The sequence below is a fragment of the Hevea brasiliensis genome, chromosome 10, assembly GCF_030052815.1.
Source record: "Hevea brasiliensis isolate MT/VB/25A 57/8 chromosome 10, ASM3005281v1, whole genome shotgun sequence".
Lineage (NCBI taxonomy): Eukaryota > Viridiplantae > Streptophyta > Magnoliopsida > Malpighiales > Euphorbiaceae > Hevea > Hevea brasiliensis.
Genome location: NC_079502.1, coordinates 82008914 through 82034098, shown reverse-complemented (window position 1 = coordinate 82034098; position 25185 = coordinate 82008914). Strand labels below are relative to the sequence as shown.

General features: G+C 30.4%; 1 non-coding gene across 1 annotated transcript; it reads right to left on the bottom strand.

The window, feature by feature from the left end:
• Window positions 1-620: 620 nt before the first annotated feature.
• Window positions 621-727, bottom strand: LOC131170044 (small nucleolar RNA R71). The gene has a single exon (XR_009140987.1). It is a non-coding gene; the product is annotated as a small nucleolar RNA R71 (small nucleolar RNA).
• Between the last annotated feature and the right edge of the window lie 24458 nt (window positions 728-25185).

The window sequence follows — 25185 nt, the reverse complement described above, 5'->3', positions numbered from 1 at the left end:
CTCTTGAAGCCAAATTCCATTGTTTTCTAGGGTTTTGAGGCATTTTTCTATTTTTACTTTAATTTCTTTTTATTTATGACAAGAACTTCTCAATCTGGTGAGTTGATCTTTGATCTAGAAATAGAAAAAAAACAGCTAAATAGTTGAGAAAATTGGCTACGAAGGCTAAGTAAATTTCGAGTACATTTGAAGGAGTCCAGTCTCCCAGAGAGTTAAGTTCGGATTCGGATTTGGATTCAAATTCTGAAAACAAAACCATGGCTGTTAGAACCTTGAAAGAGTTGGCTGCTCCTGATCTAAACCAACAGCCTTTGTGTATCCAATACCCTGCTTTAAATGTTGCTTTTGAGTTGAAATCTGGACTAATCCATTTGTTGCCTAAGTTTCATGGTCTTGCATGTGAGGATCCATATAAGCATTTAAAAGAATTTCATGTTGTGTGTTCTAGCATGAAACCTCAAGGAGTTTCAGAGGATCAAATCAAGCTTCAAGCTTTTCCCTTCTCACTGGAAGGAATAGCTAAGGATTGGTTGCATTACCTTCCTTCTGGATCTGTTAACTCATGGAATGGGATGAAGCAGATATTTTTGGAGAAGTATTTTCCTGCTTTCCGTGCTGCCAACATAAGAAAAGAAATTTGTGGCATTCGGTAGTACAATGGAGAGAGCTTGTATGAGTATTGGGAGAGATTTAAGAAGCTATGTGCAAGCTATCCCCATCATCAAATAAGTGAGCAGCTTTTGATTCAGTATTTCTATGAGTGACTTCTACCAATGGACCACAGTATGATAGATGCTGCTAGTGGAGGAGCTTTCGTTAACAAGACACCAGAAGAGGCAAGGAGGCTGATTGCTAACATGGTAGCAAATTCTCAGCAGTTTGGAATGAGAATGGATCACACACCTATGAAGGTTAATGAGGTAAGTACATCTAACCTTGAGAAACAAATTTCTGATCTAACTTCTTTAGTGAGGCAGTTGGCTGTAGGGAACATGCAAATAGTTAAGGTAGGTGGAATTTGTTCGGGTTTGGGTCATGCTACTGAAATGTGTCCTGCGTTATAAGAGGATGAATCAATGCAACATGCTAATGCAGTAGGACATTATGGATGGCCACAATGCAGGTATGATCCCTTTTCTAATACTTATAATCCAAGATGGCAAGATCATCTCAATTTGAGTTATTGGAATCAACCGATGCAAAATCGATACCATCAGCAGAGACCATAAGTGAATCAACCACCTCCACCTTCACCTCCGCCTCCCTCAAATCAAGGTATGTCACTTGATGAAATTGTTAAGGCTTTGGCTAACAATGCACAACAGTTTCAACAAGAGACCAAAAATATCATTCAAAACATAGAGAGGCAGATTGGCTAATTAGCCTCATCTATGAGTAAGCTGGAAGCTCAAGGTTCTGGAAAGCTTCCATCAGAAATAGTCATGAACCCCAGAGAAAATGCGAGTGCTATAGTGTTGTGAAGTGGGAAAGAAGTTGATAACCAGACTCCACATGAGCCAATGAAAAAGAAAAAGCAAGGAGCAAAAGAGTCTGAAGTTCCTGAAGTTGAGGTAAGTACAAATCCTAAATTGAATAAGGTTAATAATTCCGTTCTTCCTCCATTCCCATGCAGGTTGGCTAAAAATAAGAAAGAAGAGCAAGAGAAAGAAATTTTGGAGACTTTCAAGAAGATAGAGGTGAATATACCTTTACTTGATGCGATCAAACAAGTTTCCAAGTATGCTAAATTCCTTAAGGAACTATGCCCTACAAAGCGCAAGTTGAGGAATAATGAGAAAATCAGTGTGGGGGAAAATGTGTCGGCATTAATTCAGCAAAAATTACCCCCTAAGTGTAAGGATCCAGGTTCATTTTCTATTCCCTGCAGAATAGGTGATTCTAAATTTAAACGTGCAATGGCAGATTTAGGAGCATCTATTAATGTTATGTCAAATTCAGTTTTTCAAACTTTAAATTTGGGTCCTTTGAAAGAAACCAATGTTATTATTCAGTTAGTTGATCGTTCTAATACTTACCCATTGGGAGTAGTTGAGGATGTGTTGGTGCTAATTGGAGAATTGATTTTTCCTACAGATTTTTACATTCTGGATATGGAGGATAGTGTTCCCACATCAAAGTCAGCTTTGATTTTATTTAGAAGACCTTTCCTAAAAACTACTAAGACAAAAATTAATGTGGATGATGGTACCCTAACTATGGAGTTTGATGGAGAGACTATCAAATTTAATATCTTTGATGGCATAATGTATCCTGCTGATGACCATTCTATTTTTTTTCTATTGATGTTGTTGGTACATTTGTGCAGGATGTTTTTGAGTTAAGCATGGAGGAGGAGTTAGAAGTGGTGATTAGTCAAGGAATTCAAGAAATCAGTAATCAGCCATTAAGTGTAGAGGTTCAAGAGGCAATAATGGCATTGCAGTCATTACCTCCTGCTCCAAAAAGGTTTGAAGTATCAAAGATTGACTTACCTGTATCTGACACAAAATTATTACCTTCTGTGGTGCAGGCAACAGTTCTTGAACTCAAGCCTTTACCTGAGCATTTGAAGTATATTTACTTGGGAGACAACGAGACACTTCCAGTTGTCATCTTAAGTAATTTAACAAAGATTCAAGATCACGGATTGATTAGAGTTCTGAGAGTACATAAGGAAGCAATTGGATGGACAATAGCTGACATCAAAGGTATAAGTCCATTAGTGTGCATGCATAGGATTTTACTGGAAGATGAGGCTAAACCAAGTAGAGAAGCTCAACAGAGGTTGAACCTACAGATGATGGAGGTTGTAAAGAAGGAGATTTTAAAGCTACTGGATGCAGGAGTTATTTACCCAATTTCAGACAGTAAATGGGTAAGTCCAGTCCAAGTAGTGCCAAAAAAATCAGGAGTCACTGTGGTAGCAAATTAAGATAATGAACTTGTTCCAATAATGATTCAGAGTGGATGGCGAATGTGCATAGACTACCGCAAGCTGAATTCAACAACAAGGAAAGACCACTTCCCACTGCCATTCATTGATTAGATGCTTGAGTGGTTAGCAGGTAAGTCTTATTTCTGCTTTCTTGATGGCTTTTCTAGATATAATCAAATTGTGATTGCACCAGAGGATCAAGAGAAGATTACCTTCACTTGCCCTTTTGGAACTTTTGCTTTTAGAAGGATGCCCTTCGGGCTTTGTAATGCACCTGCCACATTTCAGAGATGCATGATGAGCATATTTTTGGATTACATTGATAGTTGCATTGAGGTGTTCATGGATGATTTTAATGTGTATGGTGATTCATTTGATGCATGTTTACATCATTTAACTTTTATTCTTGAGAGATTCATTGAGAAAAATCTTGTTTTAAATTATGAGAAGTGTCATTTTATGGTGGAACAAGGGATTGTTTTGGGTCATGTCATCTCTAATAGGGGTATTGAGGTGGATAAATCTAAAATTAATTTAATTGTGAACTTACCCTACCCTACAACTGTGAGGGAAGTATGCTCTTTTCTTAGTCATGCAGGTTTCTATCGTAGGTTCATTAAGGATTTCCCTAAGATAGCATTGCCTTTATCTAGACTCTTGCAAAAAGATGTTTTGTTTTGATTTTAGTGAAGAGTGCAAGGAGGCTTTTGACAAATTGAAATTTGCATTGACATCAGCCCCTATTATCCAAGCTCCTGATTGGACTATACCGTTTGAAATTATGTGTGACGCGAGCAATTATACAGTGGGAGCAGTTTTAGGGCAGCATGTTGGGAAGCTCTTTCATGTGATTTATTATGCATCCAAAACACTCAATTCAGCTCAGCGCAATTATTCTACAACCGGAAAAGAGTTTTTAGCTATAGTTTTTGCTTTATATAAATTTCGATCATATTTGCTTAATTCTAAAATAATTATCTTCTCCGATCATTCAGCGTTGAAGTATCTCTTAGCAAAGAAGGAAGCAAAACTGAGGTTGATTAGATGAATCCTTCTGCCGCAAGAATTTGATCTTCAAATAAAGGATAAGAAAGGAGCTAAGAACCTGAAAGCAGATCATTTGAGCAGGTTAGTGACACAAGAAGAGCAAATTCCTTTGCAGGAATTTTTACCTGATGAGCAGTTATTCAAATTGCAAGGTATGATCCCTTGGTATGCTGATTTGGTGAATTATTTAGTTACTAAGATTGTGCCTTTTGATTTGAGTAGAGCTAAGAAAGAGAAATTGAAAAGTGAGGCTAAGCATTATGTGTGGGATGACCTATATTTGTTGAAATTTTGTTCAGATCAAATTATTAGGAGATGTGTTCCTGAAATGAGATTTAAAATATTCTTGCTTTTTGTCATGCCTATGCATGTGGAGGTTATTTTGGACCCAAGAGAATAGGTAGAAAAATATTAGACTGTGGTTTTTACTGGCCCACTATATTTTCTGATTCATATTTGATTTGCAAAAATTGTGAACAATGTCAAAGAACAGGAAGTTTAACCCGTAGGAATGAGATGATTCAGAATCCAATACTTGTTTGTGAGATTTTTGATGTGTGGGGTATTGATTTTATGGGTCCATTTCCTTCTTCTTTTGGCTTTGTTTATATATTACTTGCTGTTGATTATGTTTCGAAATGGGTGGAAGGCAAAGCCACTAGGACTGATGATTCTAAAGCTGTCATAGGTTTTATCAAGTCAAACATTTTTAGTAGGTTTGGAGTTCCTAGAGCTTTGATCAGTGACCGGGGCACACATTTTTATAATAGAACTGTTGAGGCATTGTTGAGGAGATATGGTGTTTTTCATAGAGTATCTACAGCTTATCATTCTCAAAAAAGTGGGCAAGCAGAGGTGTCTAACAGAGAGATCAAGTCTGTTTTAGAAAAAACAGTAAAACCAAATAGAAAATATTGGAGCCTTAGACTTAATGATGCTTTATGGGCTTACAGGACTGCTTATAAAACACCCATAGGTTTGTCCCCCTACAGATTGGCATTTGGTAAGTTGTGTCACCTTCCTGTTGAGTTAGAATATGAGGCTTAATGGGCTGTTAGAAATTGTAATTTGGATTTGGATACTGCTGGTGTGGAAAGAAAATTACAATTGTAGGACTTAGAGGAAATTCGACTTGAGGCTTATGAGAACTCTAAGATCTATAAAGAAAAGACCAAAGCATTCCATGACAAACTAATTCTAAGGAAGCAGTTTGTGGTTGGGCAAAAAGTTTTATTGTATAATTCTAGATTGAAGCTAATGCCTGGTGAGTTGTGTTTTCGTTGGATTGGACCCTTTGTTGTTACTATTGTGTTTCCTTATGTTGCAGTTGAAATTCAAAGTTTAGGAACTAGCAAAGTGTTCAAGGTCAACGGTCATAGACTCAAGCCATTTTATGAGGGGTTTCAAGAGCATACAGTGGAGGAGCTCAAATTGAGTAACCCAATTTATGTGGATTAAGGAGCTTTGCCATGTCGAGCTAACGATGATAAACAAAAGCACTTCTTGGGAGGCAACCCATGGGTGGCTTGTTAGCCCCAATCATATTTGTTTTTTTTCCCTATCTTATTTTATTTTCTAGCATTCTTTTTTTTCCCTTTTCTTTTACATTTGGGCTTTACAATTGGGGACAATGTAAGTTTTAAGTGTGGGGGAGGAGAAATTTATTGCTGCAATTTTGAATAAGAATAAAATAAAAAAATAAATCGTTCTCATAAGTTTGATTTATGGCTCTATATTAACTCTCGGAGAGAAGTGTTGTGTCCTTGAAATAACTTTTCTATTTTAGATTGAATTTTTGAGATTTTAGGCAAGGTAATAGTAACTTTAATAATGGATTTTCCCTCTTCTCCATACGATAGAGCATTTTTTTTTCTTGCATAAATCATTTAGGCTTGATTTAATGGTGAAATGATTAGTTATGTGTGCTTTAAACTAGTGTCATGCATATTTCAGAACTTTGTTTAATCTATCAGGGCACTTTATAATATGTAGATGCATAAATTAGGGGAAATAAAAGGCTGAACTTGAGAATTGTTCCGCTATTTAGTTAAGCAAAGTAACCAGGGGTCTTCATGAACCCCATATCGATTCTCAGGCCAATAGCTAGCTAGGATATGAGCAAGGTACTTTTCTGAAGGTAACGGTTAAAAAAAAAAAAAGTAACTGTGACGAGAGAGAAGTACCAATTTCAAATAAAAAAAAAAGCCCATTTTTATCTCTCCTAAGATTTACAAAGAGCTATAATTGTTGTGCCTTGATAAATTAGCCTTGTGCTTTAGTATGTATTGATTTAAAATTTTATGGAAGTTTAATTGTGTGAGCTTAATTGATTTCAAGCCTTTTGTTTTATGTTGAAAAATTGTTGATATATTGGTATGGTATTGATGGAATTTATTGTGATGGTTATTACCTTACTTACCTCCTCTTTCAGACTTTTAATCTTTTGTTAGAGAATGTTGTGATTGGGTGAAGTTAAGGAACTTCTAAGTGGAGTTGATTGAGAGTTTAAGTCATGCTTGAGGACAAGCATGGAATAAGTGTGGGAGAATTTGATAAGTATATCATTTATTAATTTTACTCCCATCACATTTAGTGTTTCTAGGGTATCTTTATGCCTAATTCAGTTTATTAAAGTATAATTATCTATTAGGTATATGTTTAGAGAGTTGTTGAAATAATTATATTAAATGGAGAAGTTTTTAGCATATGCATTAATTTGACTCTTTCTATATTTTCAGGGTTTTGGTAAGTTCCAGAGCATAGAAGTGTGGAAGGAAGCTTGGGAAGGTCAAAGGATTGAGAAGCGTTATTGATACAAAGTACATGGGTCGTGTAAGTACAACCAAAGACCCGTGTAACATTCTGCCAGAAGAAATCCAGAGAACCGAGGAAGAAACAAAGTACACAGGCCGTGTAACTTGACCCGTGTAAATCCTGGAGACCCGTGTAACCTTCTGTGACAATAGAAGACATACCCACTCAGCTCCAGTAAGTTACACAACCCTGGGCCGTGTAGTGATACATGGGTCGTGTATCCATTGACAATCAGTTTCCTGATTTTGCTCCAGTTGCAGTTTTTGACAGAAACTCTAAAAACCTAACCCTAGGCCATTTTTTATAAATAGAAGAGGCAGCAGCCGTCACAAAAAAAAGCAGACTTTCGTTCTTCAATTTTCTCCTTTAATTTTTTGTAAGCCATAAACATGAGTGGCTAAGTTTTTAATTCAGTTTAAGGGATTCAAGTTCTTTTGTATGATTTGTGAGACCAGGTTCTTAATTTAATTTATATCTTTTTGAATATCTATTGTTTTTTTGATTCCATTATCTTTGATCTATTGAATGATTTGCTAAAAAGGCCTATTAGTTAATTGTTTGATGTGATCAATTGCTAATTCATCTTTATAATCCGTAATTGTCGTGTAAGATTGAACATGAGTAGCAATTAAGGTTTATTGATTATGATCCCAGTTTTCAATAATAACCTAAGGAAACAATAGGGTGAATTAAATGATTTATGCTTCATAAATTGTTATTCAGCTTAACTACTTCCTATTCTTAAAGTAGTTATTAATTTAATGAGGATTGCTTAATACCAATTCAGTTAATAATTAGAGTCAACAAGAGTGCTGGGCTCGAATTGATGAGTATAGGGAAGTTAGGGATTTTACCTCGCTGTTTGGTAAATCTACGTTAAGTATTCAATAAGAGATAACTGTATTTCTTTTGTCTATGATCAAATCAATGCACTGGAATGCGAATTACCTTGGACTGAAGTTTGTTTAATTTGAGAATTTCTTATTTAATTTTATATCTTAATTTTTGATTTTTGAATTCTTCTTTGGATTGCGAATTACCCTCCCCTAATCTTTGTTTCTTTTTCCATTACACAAGTGCACGAAATTTTATAATTTAGTCTCTAGGGTTCGACCTGGATTTACCACTTACTATAGAAAATATTTTATAACTGGTAATTTCAGTTAATTTAATTTCTGGTGGATTCGACAGCCACCATATATGGAGTTTACTCTTATCAATACAAAGTCATCTCGATTATAATAGTGCATATAATCCCTTGACCTGAGATAACATAATTATCTTGTATATAGGCGGTTTGAGTTTAATACTGCTTTCATACTTGTACTAGGTATGAGTATATGGGCATATGTTGGCTTTGGCTAGTTATCTATGAAGATAGATGTTAGTCAAGATGGGATCCATTACCTTAAGTAAAAAGGTATAAAATCCTATGTTCGTTTGATTGTTCTTGATGATTCAAGTTCCAGGCCAGGACAGATAGACTTCATCAAAAAAGAGTTTCTGACAAGTAAACCTTCTTAATCAAGAATTAGAATCAAGAGAGAACATAAGATTTAATGCAATTGGAGTTTGACATAAACCATGACTCCAGCTTAAATTGGAATTTTGTAACAGAGAGATTCTAGTGTATGGTATGTATGATCTAAGGTTCATGAATTGGAGAATTAATTCAAAACTAATTGGGTGGGTATAGCACATAATGTTAGATGTCAACTATAACTTATGAGAACTTGAATGAAAAGGAAATTTTATTTTGAGTTTGGAATAGTTCTAATAATATTAAAGAGTTAATATTATTCCCATTGCCAATTAGTGATGAACCTAGTAAGTCACACACATAAGAGCAATTTGATCAAAGCAAAATTAAATTAATTAATTGATCAAAGTGTTTAATTGATTAATTGAATTATTTGATTTAGTTTGCAATTAGATTGCAAAGTCCCTTGTATGACTTAAAACTAAATTTATCAATGGAAGTATTCAAGTTAATATTTAAAGTGTTTAAGTATAAACTTGAAAATTAACATAAGAAAGAAGATGAATTTTGACTTTGTCAAAGTTTGACCATGTTGACTTGGTCAAACATAAGAGAAAATTTAATTAATTAATGGTTGATTAATTAATTAAATGGCATGATTAATGTTGATTAATCAAGTCTTAATTTTATGATTAATATTAAGCATTGATAGGTACACCAATTAGATTGAAACAACACTTTTGATTGTCCAATTAGAAGTGAGCATTTGTTAGCTAATATTAAATATAAAGTTCAGATATTTATAATGGGATAAGAGAGAAATTAATTCATCTTCTTCATCCCATTGAGCCTGTCATTCTTCCCTTCTCTCTCTTTAGTTTCATCTTCATCCTTGAGATAAAAATTCAAGAACACCAAGGGTTGTTGATCTTGAGTTATAAGTGATAAAATATTTCTCACCACTTCCAAAGAGAGAAAAATTCAAAAACAACTTACTCTTCCTCCCTTCCAAGATGTTGGCCGAACCATAAGGAAAAAGAAAGAGGGTTTTTGAGTTCCTCCCTTCCAAGATGTTGGCCGAACCATAAGGAAAAAGAAAGAGGGTTTTTGAGTTGATTAAAAGACTTTGATCAAGGAGCTTGTGTGGACAAGCTAGAGGGTCAACAATTGGTGGCCTAGCTTCCCGAATAAGGTGTTACGAATTTGATTTTGTGCCTATTTAGTAAGAAATTCCTTAAAACCCAAACTTGTTTAATTTTGGGAAAAATATTTCCTGATAACAATTAGGCTTGATTAGCATTTGAAACATGACTTAGTATGACAAAATGATGTGTTTTTCAATAGCTTAATATGGTTACATAGTGCATGAAATCCTAGTTTATGAAAAATTTTAAATTGCTAATGATTGCACCTATTAATGAATTGTTCTTACAATTGGTGCAATTCCTCTTTTGCACGGAAACTCTCTGAAGCTTACTAAAACATGCATAGGGACATACATGGCCATGCAAACCTGTCTTTACTCATTCTTTCCAGTTCTGACTCTGCATAAGATGCTGCATGGGCACAGTTATAGCTATGCTATTCCTCATTAGGCCACGTCAAGGAAGCGACCTTAAAAGTGAATTTTGAGTCCATTTTATTTTATTTTAAAAAATATCGATTTTTAAATGTTGATTTTTCAAGTGTGTAAGAAAATAATTAAAATAGCATGGTTAAAGAATGGGGCTTTCAAGTTTGACAACTAGTGATTCTTATGAGAAAGAACCATAATTTTAAAGTATTTAAAAGAGGGCCTAAGAGGTAATTTTGCAGGAAAATAAAATACAATCTAGAATTTCTTAATGAAAACTAAATTTGCTAAAATTTAAAATGTGTGCCAAAAATAAAAAGGAACATTGAGTCATTTGCTATCTAAAAAGTAAGTTTTGCTTAAAACTAAAAGAGATAAATTTTGAATATGGAACCATGCTGTCAAAACTGAAAGCCTTTTAGAATAAAAAAAATGAAAGTTTGATTTTTCAAAGTATAATTTAGTTATCAGTCAAGAAATTAAATTAACTTAGATTAGGTTCATTCATTTTAATTAGTACCCTGATTCAAAAAGAACATGTTAATCAATGCCTAAAGAGTTTAACCCACTAGTGGGTATCCTATTTAACAAGATCAAAGTCCCATATTTGGTGTTAATTAATCACAATCTTAATCTTCACTAATTTAATTTTAAAAAATTATTTATTATCAATAATGTATATACAAATCAAGATTTTCATTCCTTTTAACCAGTGCCCTAATTAAAAATAAATGTGTTAATTAATGTCTAAAGAGTTTGACCCATTAGTAAGTACCCCACTAAATAGAATCAAAATCTCACCATCAATATTAATTTAACCACAATCTTAATTTTTATTAATTTAACTAAAATAATTTTATTATCAATAAGTTAAACATAACTTAAATATCATAGAAAAGATGTTGAATTAATACAAATTAAGATTTTCATTCTTTTTAACTAGTACCCCAATTAAAAATGAATGTGTTAATTAATGCCTAAAGAGTTTGACCCATTAGTAGGCACCCCACTAAATAGAATCAAAGTCTCATCATCGATATTAATTTAACCACAATCTTAATATTTATTAATTTAACTAAAAAAAATATTATCAATGAGTTAACATAATTTAAATATAATAGAGAAGATGTTGAGTTATTTCAAATCAAGAATTCTATTCTGTTTAACCAGTACCCTAATTAAAAATAAATGTATCAATTAATGTCTAAAGAGTTTGACCCGATAGTGGGTACCCCACTTAAACAAAATTAAAGTCTCATTATCGATATTTGTTAACAACAACCTTAATCTTTATTAATTCAATTAAAATTTTAATCACATATTTATTATTTACTAATTTTGCTATATATAATTATATATAAAAGATGCACACTTTTATTAAATCAAATATTTAGCAGCCACACACTTCATTATTGGCACTAATATATAAAAGAGTTTGACCCACTCGTGGGTATCCCACTAAATAGATCAAAGTCTCATTATTGGCACTAATTAATCACAATCTTAACCTTTACTAATTTAATTAAACCAAAAAGGTACCACACATATTTCATCATTCATGAGTTAAACATAATTTAATAACAAAATAGACTTAATACATATCAAATTAAATATTTGTTACTTACAGAATTGCTGAAAATTCAATTGAATTTCTCCTAAAAATAGGACATTTTCCAAATTTTAACAAAACACAACCAGCACAAAATTGCTATCCTAGCCTGTATATTTATTCATATATCTTCTATCTCAAGAAGAATATCACATAAAAAAATCAAAGAAATTCAACTAGAGGTTGACTTAACTTTTAGGTAAGAACTTGACTAAAATAAGACTAAACTTGTAACGCTCTCACTTTAAATAGTCCATAGGTTCTACTGTTCGGATGACCAATGCCTGTCTAGACAGCCAGAATGTCTGAAACCATATTTAAACTAGAGTGAGAGTCATAAATAACCTAAATAAAGATCAAGAAAAATTAAAAAAAATAAAAGAAGCAAAATGTAAAGAAGTTAAATGAGTCGAAGCTCTAACAATGGGTAACTTAACGAGAAGCAATTGTGAAGACAGTTAGCAACCCTAAACCCGTGGGAAACCCTGTGAAATAAATTTTAGAACTCTGGTGAAGAGTTATTGAGGCGTAGATGATAAAAGAATGCCAAGAAAATGCTAAGAAAATTTTATAAATCGGTACAGATAATTTTAGTTCATTAAGCAAAAGGAAGGGCATTTTGATCATTTCACCTTTAGAGATGATTTTTTTACCAACTTGTCCATTTAAGTAAGTGAGATCCATGTCCTAAAATATGAATAAATATTGCTTAAAATTTAATTAAAAATAAGTAAAAGAAAGAAGAAAGAAACATAAAAGAAAAATGAAATTAAATTAGACTTATGACATCATGCACATGTAAAGATGATGCAATTAAAATCTATTAACCAATCAACATAAGACAACCACTTATAAAAAAGCTAAAAGGAGATAAATAAAACCCAAAATTCACTCATCTTCTTCCATTTTCTAAAGTTGGCCGAATCACTCTTTCTACACTCATCCACCATTTTTATTTCCTTAAGCTCAATTTCCCTTAGGTTTTCACCATAATTTCCATAACTCCCAACACAAAACATTGATTTTTAAACTTGCTTAACACTTTGAGAGCAAAAAGAAGAGGAGAAGTGAAGGTTTAACAAGTGGGAAAAATTCACCAATTCAAGGTTAGTGGTATTCTCCACTTCTCTCTCACTTTATTCATGGTTAAGGACTTAAGTTAAGCTAGGATTTGTTGAAATTGAAGTAAAAATATACATGTATGAGTAATCTTGATTATTGACAGCCATGAGTGGGGAAGTGTATGATAAGTTTAAATTGAATTAAAGTTGTTTATTGATGGTCTTGGATGAGAATATAAGACTTAGAACCTTAATTTCTATGTGTGATGCAAGATGGAGAACTTGAGAATTAGGGTTTGAGCTAAATTAGGGTTTTGCTAAATTGATGGTGATTTAATGTTCTAATGGTCAATTAGTTACTATTTGATAGGATTTGACCATAAAATGAAATTGATTGTGGCATTGAATTAGGAATTAGAGGTGCTGCCCAATTGCTGGAAATTCTGGACTTTGAGTCTAGTGAGTTTGGGTAGCCATAACTTGAAGTGTGTAGCATCAATTAGTATAAGGCCAATTGGAGGTGAAACTAGGGACATAATGCCACCTTGTTGATGAAGAGACCCTACCCAGAAAACCAACTTAGAGTGACCTAAAATTTGCCTAATTCTGGGCAACTAAAATCTGGACTTAGAAAAATGACTAAATGAACAGTGTTTGGTCAAATGGCCATAACTTTGCGTAGAGAGGTCCAAATGACCTGATTCTTAAACCCATGAAAGCTTAGACATATTAGAACAACTTTCATGAAGAATAGAAACCCAAATTCTGACCATAAACTATTCAAATTGCTAACCAAAATTAGCTCATCAAAACTGGCAAAATCAAAATTGCCTAGAAATTCTGGACAATGACCAATCCAGCCATTTATATTAAAAAAGCCATAACTTGAGCTACAAAACTCCAAATGGAGTGATTGAAAATGAAATTTAAAGTAGAGATATTAAGGAACAACTTTGATGAAGAAAGGTTAGCCAAAGTCCTACTGTAGGTTGGTCCAATAGAATAGTAAACATAGGTGACAAAAACTGAAAATTTTGAAATATTTTTAGTAAGCCTTGATTTGTAGTTAGCAACCAATGCCAATAAGTTTATAACCCAAAATGTGGTACTACCATGAACTTAGGATTTATATTTGTATTATTTATGAAAAAGTCAACATTTTGAGTGAATAGTAACCTCAATGACATAGGAAATAGTATAATAAATTAGAGAAATTATTATGATTGTTAATATAAAATGTGATTTACATAAATGGATCGTTAAATGTATAAATGAGGTAAAACTATTGTTAGGACTTATGTCTCTTTTGCAAATAGGAAATAATACCTTGCATAATTAATGGCACATGAGAGACAAGAAGAATATTTGAGTACAATGGTACATGAGAACCATTATTGTGAATTGTGATCAATATTGATGATATAATGAATGTATAAATTATGATGAATATATAAACTATGTAGAATTGTGATTTAGAAATTTATACTTCTATTAGGAACTGAATTAAAATGATAAAAATTATAATAAGAACTTATAATGAAATAATAAAATAGATTAACACTTAGTGGTACTAATGTGCCCATGTATTACCTAGACACGTGTGTCAGATTCGATAGATTAATATACTAATAGGGAATTATTTGAGTAGTACTGCATAAGGCTTTATGCCTGTATTTATGACTTGTATGCCCAATTATTTGTTATCATGGCTTCTTAGCCATATTGATTGTATACATGGTTGACGTTTTGCGCTTTCACATCTCATGGTATGATGGCTCGAGGCACAACGGTGCCCTGTGTCAGCTACATTGATTGCATACGTGGTTGACATTTTATGTCCCATGGTATGACGGCCCGAGACACCACGGTGTCCAGTGCTAAGGACTTGTTTATTCAGTTTAGTCAGCCTGTCATAGGTTACTTGGGCAGTGAAGTTCGTTAAGAATAATGAGAATTAAAAAAAATGAATAAGAAAGAAACTAAATTAGCTTTAAAGAAATTTTAATTATTATGAAATGATCCAAACAACTAGAAAATGTTGAGTGAAATGACAAAAAGATTAGCAAAATAGATATAATTTAAATAAATAATTACAACTGCATCTTCTGTAAAACATGAATAGAAATTCAATATTTTTTTTTATAAATTGAGAATATTATATATTATTACTATATACTTAGGAAATAAGCGGTTCTAAAAAATAATATAATATGACTAAAGATAATTAATATTAGGAATTCTATATGAAATGAAAATAATTATTGATTACGCAAATTAGACTCCATTTTTTTTATCTTTATTTGTATATTTTATTTTCCTATTATATTATTGCACCACTAAGCATAAATGCTTAGCGCCATGAATTTGTTTCTTTACGTAGGTACTGAAGGTAAAGCCTAGTGAATATTAGATTGAGATTTTGGAGTCCGGATCTGCAGAAATGTCAAGCTTGTCACCTTCTGAGCAATGCATGTAAATAGGACCCATATAGGTCATATTTTATATTTTGTATAATATACTTTGTTATTATGTTGTAATGTAAATTATGAAATTGTATTTAATATGTATGTGATATAAATTAACAAATTGGCTCTTTCATATGTAATTTAATTTGTATATCATGTAAATTATGAACTTATGTAATTAGTTTGTAAATTATGTAAATTATTAAAATTTGAGAATTTATGCATATGAGTTGAGCATAAATGGAAATGAATGTGAAATTGAAATATATAGATGATATTCGAAATGATGAAATGATTATGATGAGTATGAATGAGATTACTATTGAAAATATTTGTTTAAATTTTTAAATAGGTAAATAGTAAAACAAGTCAAACGGTATTAGAATAGGGGAAACTCCATCAATTTTTCCTTAGAAAATTAACTGATTTTAAAATATAATAAGAATAAAAATTATTAAAGAATAAGGTAAGATATAAGAAGGTGCTCCGGCACCGAATGTAGCATGCTTTACTTGGCTATACTATAGACTGAGTGAAGAGTGTTACAAAACTTAAAATACTCTTATTTGCTATTCCTTTCAACTAAACATTTTATTTATTTTTCCCTTCCAAAATTTAAATAGTAAAAACAGAAGAACTTCACCAAAAATAAAACTAATTCTTATAAAAGCTATTCTATTGAATGATTTGAAGAAAAACTTTAAGGTTACTCAAATGAAAATGAATTAAGTGATTTTTTATAAAAGAATTCGATTAGAAAAAGTTTAAGGGGCATCCCCTATTTAAGTAGTTTAAGGGATACCCTCTTTAACTACTAAGAAAATAAATATTTTTACAAAAAAAATGTATTTGACAATTTACTTTTTTCAAAATAATAACAATAATAATACTAATAATTTAAGATGTATCCCCCTATTTAAATAGTTTAATGGGTACCCCTTTAACTACTAAAAAAATAAACATTTTTATGGAAAAAAATTTATTTGATAATTTAATTTTAAAAAATAATAATTTAATGGGCATCCCCCTATTTAAGTAATTTAAGGGGTACCCCTTTAAACTACAAAAACAAACATTTTATATAAAAAATTTTATTTGACTCAAATAATTTTTTTTTAAAAAATTATTAAGGGTATCTCCCTATAACCACCAAAATTTTATATAAAAAATTTTTTTTGCCATAAAAGCATTTTTATTTATGATTCAATGATCCTCTGAACGCATATGTATGATAAAACTAGAAATTAAAATCAACCATAGTAGATGATGTTAACACAATAAGCCAACTAAACCAACAAGTAAAAACCGTCAAATCTTTATCAACCAACAATGATAATAATAATAATAATAATAATAATAATAATAATAATAATAATAATAATTTAAAAACAAAGAAAACTTTGTGAGGAAACATTATTCAAATGGATCCACACAACTTGGAATCTCATCGTAGAATAGAATGGATTATGATGGATATAGCTTTTGAAAACAAAGAACAACATAAACGAATTATAGGAAAATAGTGGGATCAATGGCCAATATCCACATAAAAATATACCCCATATTGAATATTAACCATCCAACAATTAGTGTCAATGATTTACCAACACAACCACAAACTATCAAACAGCCGCAAATACACAATTTTTATAAACAGAAGAGCGAAAGAAAAATAAAAAATAAATAGAAAAAATCTTCAAGAAGAAAACTAATTTACTATAATCTTTATAAGAGTAGATGTACTATTCTAGTTGAATAAAAATCCAATTCTTAGTTAATCTAAAAACTCTATTTCAATATCCTTACCGGTTAATATATCAAGTATAAAGAAACCATTCACTATTCATCTTAAGCACTGGTATGAAAAAAATAAAATTTCATTATCCGAATTGGAAAACCATCAACAAGGAAAAGGACGCTAATTCACAACGGGGCCTAAACATAATGAAAATAAACTGACAAAGAAAAGAAGAAAAAAAAATTACACAATACAATTACAAAACATAGGAAGTCAACATCCATTTCCACCATACAAGAAATTCATCTGCGAAAGATTCATCATGGATCAATCTCAAATCCAAAAGTCAAGAACCAACCAAAACCAACCTAAGTATTAGTTTAAACATGACAACAAGGAATAACAGTATGAAGTTTTCATTAGCAGAAATAACAAGACAATTTGAATAGACTAGGAAACCCATTTATCACAATGAACACAGTGCAATATAAAATACCCATAGACATCAACAATTACATGAATTCTTAATCAAAATAACTGAAACAAAACTAGAAACAGATTTTATTTTCACCTAAAACCCAGATAGAACAAGTAATCTGAGCATGAAGAAATGAAGTGGAAATTTGGACAAGTTGCAATGCCTCATCTGCCTTTAGTAGCATGTTGGCAGAATGACAAATGTGATAGAGATTCAGTGTTGCATCCAATATAGAGGGATTGATTTGTTGATTCGATTTGGGTGATATGGACAGAACCAAAGCCGCAAACGAGGAGAACAAGGTTATACCGATTCTTTTTGTGGTGCAAAGATTTGAAATAGGGGTTATGAGTGAAGAGAATCATGGGTTTTATGGGAGCTCAACTATTGTTATGTGAGAGAGGAGTGATTCAAGATCAAGGAAGCATGGGTCACAGGTTCTGCAAGAAGAGGAAAGCAGGGATGTCATTTTGGAGTTAAAGTGGAGTGGCTTTTGTGAGGAAGGACTTTGTGTCGTTTTGGAACCAAGCTTTAAAAGACCATTTTCTATTTTTCCTATTTGTTGCTCTTTAAAACTATAGAAAATAATGTCAGCTCCTCCCTTTCAAATGAACCAAAAAGCCCTAAAATTAATAGAAGGGATTTAAGGAAAGAAGAATAAGGGTTCGAATTAACAGGGACAAAATATTTTTATTTTATTTTATTTTTTAAAAAAACTCTAAATCTAATGGTCAAAATTAAAGAGATTAAAAAAAAGCTTGGATTAAAAGGGACTGTTTTGTTTTTTTATTTCTTTTGATATAAGGGTTAAGAATTTGTCCTTATAAATTAAATCAAAGGTTGAAATTAAATTGTGCAAAATTTGTCATCTCTTTTACTTTAACTAATTTTAATATAATGGTATGAAAATTAAATCTCTAAAAAATTAAGGGTTAGGATTTGATGGTACTAAAATTTATTTTTATTTCTTTAACAAACTTCTAATCTAATGGTCCAAAATTAATTCCCAAAATATTTAAGGGCTGGGATAAACGGTACTAAAATTTATCTTTATTTCTCTAACAAACTCCTAATCTAATGGTTCATAATTAATTCCCAAAATATTTAAGGGCAAGGATTAATTTGGGACTATTTTTTTTATTACTTTTTGATCAACTGGAACCATGCTGTCAAAAGTGAAAGCCATTTTAGAATAAAAAAAATGAAAGTTTGATTTTCAAAGTATAATTCAGTTATCAGTCAAGAAATTAAATTAACATAGATTAGGACTATCATTCATTTTAATCAGTACCCTAATTAAAAAAGAACGTTTTAATTAATGCCTAAAGAGTTTAATTCGCTAGTGGGTACCCCATTTATCAAGATCAAAGTTCATCATCGGTACTAATTAACCACAATCTTAATCTTTATTAATTTTATTTTAAAAAATCATTTATTATCAATAAGTTATATACAAATCAAGATTTTCATTCTTTTTAACCAGTACCCCAATTAAAAATAAATGTATTAATTAATACCTAAAGAGTTTAACCCATTAACATGTATCCCACTAAACAGAATCAAAGTTTTATAATCAATATTAATTTAACCACAATCTTATTTTTTATTAATTTAACTAAAATAATTTTATTATCAATAAGTTAAACATAATTAAATATCATAAAAAAAGATGTTAAATTAATACAAATCAAGATTTACATTCTTTTTAACTAGTACTCAGATTAAAATAAATGTGTTAATTAATGTTTAAAGAGTTTGACCCATTAGGAGGGATCCCACTAAACGGAATCAAAGTCTCATCATATATTAATTTAACTATAATCTTAATCTTTATTAATTTAACTAAAAAATTAATTTTATTATCAATAAGTTAAACATAATTTAAATATCATAGAAAAGATGTTGAATTAATACAAATCAAGATTTTCATTCATTTAAACCAGTACTCCGATTAAAAATGAATGTGTTAATTAATGTCTAACAAGTTTGACCCATTAAGAGATACCCCACTAAACAGAATCAAAGTCTCATCATCAATATTACTTTAACCACAATTTTAATTTTTATTAATTTAACTTCAAAAATAATTTATTATTAATAAGTTAAACATAATGTAAATATCATAGAAAATATGTTGAATTAATACAAATCAAGATTTTCATTCTTTTTAACCAGTGCCCTGATTAAAATGAATGTGTTAACTAATGCCTAAAGAGTTTAACCTATTAGTAGGTATCCCACTTAACAAAATCAAAGTCTCATCATCAGTATTAGTTAACCACAATCTTAATCTTTATTATTTCAATTAAAATTTTAATCACATATTTATTGTTTTCTAATTTTGCTAAATATAATTATACATAAAAATGCACACTTTTATTAGTTCAAATATTTAGCAATTATACACTTAATCATCCATGAATTAAACATCTTTTAACATTTCCAGAAATTAAATTAATACAGGTCAAGACTTCCATCCTTTTAACCAGTATCCCAATTAAAAGAATCTGCCAATTAATATATAAAGAGTTTGACCCACTCGTCGGTATCCCACTAAATAGATCAAAGTCTCATCATTGACACTAATTAATCACAATCTTGACCTTTACTAATTTAATTAAACTAAAAAGATACCATACACATTTCATCATTCATGAGTTAAACATAATTTAATAACAAAAGAGACTTAATACATATCAAATCAAATATTTGTTATTTACAAATTTGCCGAATTAGGCAGAATTTCTCCTAAAATTGGACATTTATCATAACTTGCACATTTATTCATACATCTTCTATCTCATCAAGAATATCACATAAAAAAAAATCAAAGAAATTCAACTAGAGGTTGACTTAAGTTTCAGGTAAGACCTTGACTAAAATTAGACTAAATTTAAAATACTCTTATTTGCTATTCCTTTCAACTAGAAATTTTATTTATTTTGCCCTTCCAAAATTTAAATAATAAAAATAGAGAACCTCACCAAAAATAAAACTAATTCTTACAAAAGCTATTCTATTTAATGATTTGAGGAAAGGCTTTAAGGTTACTAAAATGAAAATGAATTAAGAGATTTTTTATAAAGAATTCAATTTAGAAAAGTTCAAGGGGTATCCCCTATTTAAGTAGTTTAAGGAGTACCCCTTTAACTACTAAAAAAATAAACACTTTTACACAAAAAATTTATTTCATATTTTAATAATAATAATAATAATAATTTAAAAGGTATCCCCCTATTTAAGTAGCTTAAGGGGTACTCCCTTTAACTACTAAAAAAGTATACATTTTGTTGGAAAAAATTTTATTTGATAATTTAATTTAAAAAAATAATAATTTAAGAGGCATCCCCCTATTTAAGTATTTTAAGGGGTACCCCCTTAAACTACTAAAACAAACATTTTATATAAAAAATTTTATTTGACTCAAATAATTTTTTTAGAAAAAAATTATTAAGGGTATCTCCCTATAACCACCAAAATTTTATTTAAAAAAAAATTTTTTTTGCCATAAAAGCATTTTTATTTATGATTCAATGATCCTCTGAACTCATGTATGATAAAACTAGAAAAATTAATGTCAACCATAGTAGGTAATGTTAATACAGTAAGCCAACTAAACCAACAAGTAAAAACCATCAAATCTTTATCAACCAACGAAAAAATAATAATAATAATAATAATAGTAATAATTTTAAAACAAAGAAAACTTTGTGAGGAATTCTTCTAATGGATCCACACAACTTGGAACCTCATCATGGAACAGAATGTATTATGAGCGATATAACTTTTGAAAACAAAGAACAAATTACACATAAACGAAATATAGGAAAATGTTGGGATCAATGGCCAACATCCACATAAAAATACGCCACATATTGAACATTAACCATCCAACAATTAGTGTCAATGATTTACGAACACAGCCATAAACTATCAAACAACCACAAGCACACCACATTTTGTATACAATCTTTATAAACAGACGAGCAAAAGAAAAATAAAAAATAAATAAAAAATCTTCAAGAAGAAAACTAATTTACTACAATTTTATAAGAGTAGATGTACTATTCTAGCCGAACAAAAATCCAATTCTTAGTTAATCTAAAAACTCTATTTCATTATCCTTACTAGTTAATCTATCAGGTATAAAGAAACCATTCACTATTCATCTTAAGCACCAATATGAAAAAAACAAAATTTCATTATTCGAATCAGAAAACCATCTAACAAGGAAAAGGACACTAATTCACAATGGGGCGTAAACAGAACGAAAATAAACTGAAAAAGAAAAGAAGAAAAAAAATTACGCAATACAATGACAAAACATAGGAAGTTAACATCTATTTCCAACACGCAAGAAATTCATCTACAAAAGCTTCATCATGGATCAATCTCAAATCGAAAAATCAAGAACCAACTAAAACTAACCTAAGTATTTGTTTTAACACGATAGTAAGGAATAACAGTATGAAGTTTTCATCAGCAAAAATAACAAGATAATTTGAATAGACTAGGAAACACATTTATCACAATGAACATAGTGAAACAATATATATAAATACCCATAGACAATAAGAATCACTTGAATTCTTAATCAAAATAACTGAAATAAAACTAGAAATAGATTTGATTTTCACCAAAAACAAATAATCTGAACAAAAAGAAATGAAATAGAAATTTGGACAAGTTACCATGCCTCGTGTCCCTCTAGTAGCGTGTTGGTGGAATGACAAATTTGATAGAGATTCAATGTTGCATCCAATATAGAGGGATTAATTTATTGATTCAATTCAGGTGAGATGGATAGAACCAAAGTTGCAAACGAGGAGAACAAGCCAAGCTTTGAAAGGCCATTTTCTATTTTTCCTATTTGTTGCTCTTTAAAACTATAGAAAAAACATTACACCACGCCCGCCCCATCCCCACAAAATGAAAGAATATGATGAATTTATAAAAGGCCAGAAGCCCTAAAATTAATGGTAGGGATTTAAGTAAAGAAAAAGAAGGGTTGGGATTAACAAGGACAAAATGTTTTTATTTAAAAAAAAAAACCCTAAATCTAATGGTCAAAATTAAAGAGATTACAAAGAAAAAGCTTTGATTAAAAGGGAATATTTTGTTTTTATTTATTTTGATCTAAGGGTTAAGAATTTGTCCTCACGAATTAAATCAATGGTTGAAATTAAATTATACAAAATTTGTTTTCCCTTATAATTTAACTAATTTTAATCTAATGGTAGGGAAATTAAATCTCTAAAAAAATTAAGGGCTAGGATTTAATGGTACTAAAATTTATATTTATTTTTTTAACAAAATCCTAATGTAATGGTCTAAAATTAATTCCCAAAATATTTAAGAGCTAGGATTAATGGTATTAAAATTTGTCTTTATTTTTTTTAATAAACTCGTAATCTAATGGTCCAAAACTAATTTCCAACATATTTAAGGGCTAGGATTAATTTGGGATTATTTTATTTTATTACTTTTTGATCTAAGGATCTAGATTTATTCTTACAAAAATAAGAGGCTTAGATTAGAATATACAAAATTATTTTAACCAACTCCTAATCCAGGGCCCTAAAATTAAACCCTAAAAAAACAGATGGCCAAGATCACTTTGTCCCATTTTTTCCATCTTTGTACCATTTTTGTCATCTTTTTAATCCTAAGATCTAAATTAATTCTTACAAAAATAAAGGGTCAATATTAAAAAGTACAAAATGCTTTAACTAATTGTTAATCTAAGGGTGGAAATTAAATCCAAAGAAAGTTATAGGTTAGGACTGAAAAAAAAATTGTTTTTATTATCCTAAATCTAATGGTTAAGAAATAAAGTTAAAATGAAATCAAGGGTATGGATTAAAAGCAAAAATTTTATTCTTTTTTCTTCATTCTTCTAAAAATTCTAAATCTAATGGTTGAAATTAGATCTTCATAAAATTGATGATCAAGATTAAAATTGATACAAAAGGATTTTTTTAATTAAAATTAAAATTGAAGTTTAAAAAAAAAATAAACAATCTAATTAAGAGTTAAAGATGGAAAGGAAAATTAAAATAAAAGTCGAATTAAAATTTGATTTGGCTCAAAAAGAAAATTAAAATTGAAAGTGGATTAAATTTGATAATTGAAATTAAAACTAGTTTTAAAATTAACATTTGAATTGCATATAGAAAGAATCAAAATTTAATAATAATAATTATTATTATTTTTGGATAAAATATAGTGTCTACAACCACTGTCTAGCTCCATAGTTTTTCTACGAGTTAAATTTGATGACCTCCAAATTCAGTCTTTTATTGGGAAAAGATTTGCATCGTATTGCACTCCTTCTAAATAATAAAATAACACACCCAAACATCCCTAAAAAAAGAAACAAAACAAATGTTCAATTAGAGGAACAACTTCATAAAAATAAGACAAAACAAAATGAACCCTCATTAAGAAGGGAATATATATATATATATATATATATATATATATATATATATATATATATGAAATACATTCCTAACATATACACATATGAGAATTATTGGAAAAAATTAAAAAAATAAAAAAAATACAAAGGAAAAGGGTGAAGAAGTAACTATGGATGAGAACACTCACCTTGGCCACCCAAAAGAAATCAAAAGGGAGAATGAGAGGAGTAATTGAGGAAATAGATTTTTGTAAAAATAAAGGAAAAGAATTTTTTATAGAGGAGTAGCCTTAATAAAATAAAAAATAATTAAATGCTACAAAGTGTGAACATATTTAAAATACTTTAGAAATAAAATATTAAAATATAGGTATAAAAAGAAAAGAAAAAAAAAAGAGACAACAAAAAATGACGATAGGAAAAAAAAATAAAGCATCTAATCTTATGTCTGATTTTGTATTTTGATATCTTTGTACCGTAATTTTTCACTTAATAGTTTAAGTGTTAGGTTGTTTGTATGGAGTAAATTCACTGACCTAGGAGTGATATATGTGTCTTATTTATTAAGTGAGTTAGCGAAAAAAAAAAATGAATGTTGATCATTGTTTGATGAAAGTGCACTACATAAATGTCGCAATCCAAATTATGGGCTGCACTGGCACTAGGACTTGGGTTAGTATAAGGCTCCCGAAACCTGTAGTAAGCCCAATTAAACCCTAACCCATTAGTAAGCCCATATTAAGCCCAATTTCAAGAAATCAACCAGATAGAATTCGGTTATAAAAGGGACTATCCAATGGGGAGTTATTAACTCACCCGACCTGTAATCTCAATAAAAATATATTTGGGGAGCTCAGCTCACCTATCAATCATCCATAATCCAAAATAAAATCAATGAGAGCTTAGCTCCCTCATTCATCGTAAGTATCCAATCACACAATTACACATACCGAAAGTTTATAGATTATAATCCCAAATTGATAAATATTATAGTTCTAAACTAAGTGATATATTTCTACACATGCGGAGGACTAGAATTTATATTTAACGGTAGAAAATATAAAATTAATAGTAAGTAGACCTACGAAGAATGAAAGCAGGTTAAACTCAAGGAAAAAGCTCTCTTATAACCTGGAAAAATAGTGAACATGAATGAGCATTCAACTCAAAGAGTAAATATTTATTTTATATACAATTTCTATAACTATCTAATTCTAATGCATCCTTGGAGATGAAATAAATCATCTTCATACAAGTCATATAAATCACATAAAATCACATCAAAGATAATCTGGAGCACTCATGTACCCATGTCAAACCCATACTCACACACACACACACATATATATATGGAGAGTTGATTTCCCTATCCAGCCCTCTTAATCCAAGGCCTGCTAGCGAGATCAATTGGAGCCGGACTTTCGCTTAATAATCCATATGTGGGGGTTAGGGAGATCAACTCAAAGTCGTACTCACTCCGACTTCTTCAAAAAGGATCGAGCCCCAAGCGAGACTAGCTCAAATCGATTTGCCCATCCTAACCATATCCATCACACCATACCAC